This window comes from Echinops telfairi, unplaced genomic scaffold (assembly GCF_000313985.2).
Source record: "Echinops telfairi isolate 266 unplaced genomic scaffold, ASM31398v2 ScPeMD7_443;HRSCAF=831, whole genome shotgun sequence".
NCBI classification, from domain to species: Eukaryota; Metazoa; Chordata; class Mammalia; order Afrosoricida; family Tenrecidae; genus Echinops; species Echinops telfairi.
Window position 1 is genome coordinate 2,563,379 of NW_022104341.1, and position 4,651 is coordinate 2,568,029.

Genomic DNA, 4,651 nt, shown 5'->3' on the forward strand with positions numbered 1-4,651 from the left:
CCCCCCCCCGCAAATATCATGATCCCAATTCTACCTTACAAATCCGGCTAGACCCAGAGGGTGTACACTGGTACAGATAGGAATTAAAAACACAGGGAATCTAGGACAGATGAACCCCTCAGGACCAGTGGTCAGAGTGGCAATATCTGGAGGGTGGAGGGAAGGTGGGGTAGGAAGAGGGAACCAATCACAAGGATATACATATAACCCCCTCCCTGGGGGGTGGACAACAGAAAAGTGGGTGAAAGAGATGTCGAACAGTATTAGTCATGACAAAATGATACCAAGGGCTCAAATAGAAAGCAAGTGTTTTGAGAATGATGATGGCAACAAATGTGCTTGACACAATGGATGTATGCATGGGTTGTGATAAGAATTGTACGAGCCCCCAATAAAATGATTTTTTTTAAAAAGAAGAGTCTTATATCAAAGAGTAATTGTATATTAAGAAAATGTCCTGGCCCAGTCCCGATCAAGTCCATAGGTCCAATATTAGCCCAGAAGTCCAATACTAGTCCATAAATACTTCATCAGACTCAACAGTCACATGCAATGATGCGGAATGCAGGAAGTTCACAGGCCAGCGGGAGAAAAGTCTAGTGGATCCAATGGTGGGTCTCCACATGGCTCTTCCAGCTCTCGGGTGTCTCAACAGCAAGAAAGAAGCAGAGAGAGTGTGGCCCACCTCCAGGGAGAAAAAGGAAGTTCCCAGAACCCTCACAAGAAGGCCCCACCCCCAAGGAGGCATCATCAGGCTGTGACCTGATTTGATAGGCTGGACTCCACCCCTACTCTTATTTATCAAGTTGACATGAAATTATGTAACTACCACACTTGTGGACCATTCTTTTAGGTGTTTTAATTCACATTAACCTGATAACGGATGAGGAGCCTGGGTGGCAGAGTGCAAAGCTTCTTAAGCTGGATCCCAAACACCTTATGGAGTCACAAAAAATTGGGCAATAGTAAAAGTTTTCTGAACCCAAGATCAAATGAATTAAAAAACAAAAGAGTGATGAATTCGATGTCGTTCTAGAAACGCTTGCCTATGTTACAAATTCCTCAGGCAAAAAGGGCCCATGAATGGAAAACGTTTAAGAAGTGGGTTCTGCATAGGGCTGCTGACCACAAGGTCAGCCATTCGAGCCAACCATTTGCTCCATAAGAGAAAGAAGGCTTTCTACTCCCATGAAGATTGCAGTCTTGGGAGCGCACAGGGACAGTTCTACTCTGTCCTAAGGGTCGCTGTGAGCCAGAAATGACTTGATGGCAGTGAGTTTGTTTTTTGAGTTTGATGTCTAACGGTGTGCTAATTTGTCATCTGTATATTTCTAGGGTTTTAGGATACAAAAGAAATCCTGATATCAAGTATACTTTAAGGAGAACTATGTTAAATCTTAGAAACACAGATACACATCATGTGGACGAGGGAGGCCATTAGCACCGGAGCATGTGTCTAAGGATACACAGGACAGTCGTAAAATAAGGCGTGGGACAAAGGAGCTCACGAATTCATGACTGGTGGCAGGTTAGAACATTATAGTTACAGGTGAGACTACAGTAGCAGGAACAAGACCATGATTGGGACAAGTGTATTAAATCAAACTCAAAAATGTACTGCTATCAAGTCAAGGCTGACTCTTCATGACCCTGTAGGACAAGGTAGAACTGCCCCTGTGAGTTTCTGAGGTTTTTAACTGTTCACAGGAGTAGACAGTCCTTTTTCTGCTGCTTATGTTTGAGATTGTTAGGTACCATCAAGTCCGCTCAGACCCACATCGACCCTGTGCACAACAGAAGACAGTATGTTCAGTCTTGTACCAGCCTCACAGTTGTCCCTGTGCTTGAGAGCCCATTGTTACAGCACTGCGGCCCTCCGTCTTCCTGAGAGCCTTCCTCTCTTTGCTGTCCCTTTACTTTATTAGCATGATGCGCTTGTCCAGGGACTGGTTTCTCTTGACAACGTGTCCAAAGTATGTAAGAGGAACTCTCGCCATCCTTGCTTCTAAAGAGCACTCTGGCTGTACTTCTTCCCAGAGAGATCGGTTTATTCTTTGGACAGGCCATAGTACTTTCCATATTCTTCACTGCACCACAATTAAAATGCATCAATTCTTCTTCAATCTTCCATATTCAACAAATATCCAACTTTCACATGCATATCACATAGTTGAAAATACCATGGCTTGGGTCAAAAGCACCTTAATCCTCAAGGTCCTATCTTTGCTTTTCAGTATGTTAGATCACTCTCGACTGACTACCCTTGAGCCAACACTGACTCACAGAAACACTATAGCACAGGGTCGAACTGCCCCTGTGGGTTTCTGAGACCCAGGGCTTCAAGATTGATCGGGGGCTTCCAACCAGGCAGTCAGGGCAACACTGATCGGGCATACCTCGTGACCATGAGACCCCACTATACTTCCAGTACAGCGGTCCCTATCAAGGACACAGCAAGGCAAGCCCTTAAGAGAGACTCCTGCCTCCCAGAACTGTCTGGGAGAGGAGTCACGGTAACTCACTTTCCAATGTGCTCTGCCTGAGGGAAGGAGTATCTACAGTCTCGGTTAAAAATCAAAAGGAATGTGATGGAGTCTTAATTTAAGTGGGGACTCTGCAAATGGATTTTGGGTTTCCAGTGTCAACTATAAGCTGCAAACACAGTGCTCAGTTTAAGCTCCAGTACATTAGTGAAGCTTTGGTTTCGTATCCTGACATGGAGCAGTCGCTGGATGGTATTAACACAAAATCAAAGCCCGCTGCTATTAAGTCAATTCCAACTCATAGTGGTCCTAGGGGAGGTTTCTGAGAAACCTTCTCATCTTTCTCCCATAGAGCATGGGTTTGAACCTCCAACCTTGCAGTTAGTTCCCAGCCTAGCACTTACCCCAAGTGCTGTGAATTTTTGTCTAGAGAACTCTTTAGATGCTTTTCCCCCCAGATATCTGAGAGTGCAATGAGAAATGTAAAAATCCCTAAATGTGTGGAAATATATTTATATAGATGATTGTAAAGTAAAACAGAAAGATCTTTCTAAGTATGGTACAATGTGAAATGGTAAAAGTAGAACACACATTAATTGTTGTTTTTGTTAGGTCCCATGCAGACTCATAGCAACCCGAATATGTGCCACCGAAGGTAACACTGCCTGGTCTTGCCCCGTCCTCACTCTTCTTAATAAATGTGATCCCATTGTGGCAGCCACTGTGTCATCTGGTCAAGGGCCTTCCTCTTTTGCACTGCGACCCTACGTTACCAAGCGCGATGTCCTTTCCCAGGGACTAGTCTCTCCTCACAACTGGTCCAAAGTATGTGAGACAAAAGTCTTGCTTCTAAGGAACATTCTGGCTGTACTCTTTCCAAGACAGGTGTGTTTGTTCTTTTGGCAGTCCACGGCACTGTCACTATTCGTAGACAGCACCACAATGCAATGCATCAATTCCCCTTAGGTCTTCTTTATTCAACGTCCACATTTCACATGCATATGAAGCCACTGAAAGCTCCAGGGCTTGGGCCAGGCTTTTCAACACCTTACAGAGGGCTGGGGCAGCAGATTGACTCCATGCACTGCATCCTTGATCTCTTGACTGCTACTTCCATGAGCACTGATTGTGGATCCAAACAGGACAAAATCCTTGACACAATCCTTTCTCCATTCAACATTGCCTATTGGTGCAATTGTGAAGATTTGGGTTTTCTTTACATTGAGTTGTGATCCATGTGGAGGGCTGCGAGCTCTGATCCTCATCAGCAAGTGCTACAAGTCCTCTTCACTTTCAGCAAGCAAAGTTGTATCATCTGCATATTGTAGGCTATTAATAAGCCATCCTCCAATCCTGATATCAAATAGTCCAGCTTCTCTGATTATTTGCCCAGTATACAGATGGAATAAGTATGGTGAATGTATACAGCCCTGACACATACCTTTCCTGATTTTAAAACAGGTAGTATTCCCTTGTTGTGATCAAATGACTGCCTCTTGGTCCATGTACAGGTTCCATGTGGGCACAATAGAGTGTTCTGGAATTCCCCTTCTTCTCAAGCCTATCCATAGTTGGTTATGATCCACATAGTCAAATGTCTTTGCAGAATCAATACAACGATTTTCTGATGTTCTCTGCTTTCAGCCAAGATTCATCTGATATCAGTTGGCAATGATATCCCTTGTTCTGTGTTCTCCTCTGAATCCAGCCTGAGTTTCTGGCAGCTCCTTGTCAATGTCCACTTGGACCTGTTGTCGCATGATCTTCAGCAAATCTTACTTGCATATGAAATCAAGGATATCGTTCTATGATTGGTGCATTCTGTTGGGATGGTTTTCTTGGAATGGGTACAAATTACAGACCTCATCTAGTCCGTAGGCCAGGTAGCTGTCATCCAAATTTTCTGGCATGAGGAGTGAGTGCTTCCAGTGCTTCACCAGCTTGGTGAAAGATTTCAATTAGTATTCCATCAATTCCTGGAGCCTTGTTTTGGGCTAATGCTCTCAGTGCAGCTTGGACTTCTTCCTTCAGTATCATTGGTTCTTACTCATATCTACTTCCTGAAATAGTGGAATGTCAAATAGTTCTTTTTGGTAAAGTGATTCTGTGTATTTGCATCTTCTTTTGATCCTTCTCACATAATCCAATATTTATGCTCTTAGACACTT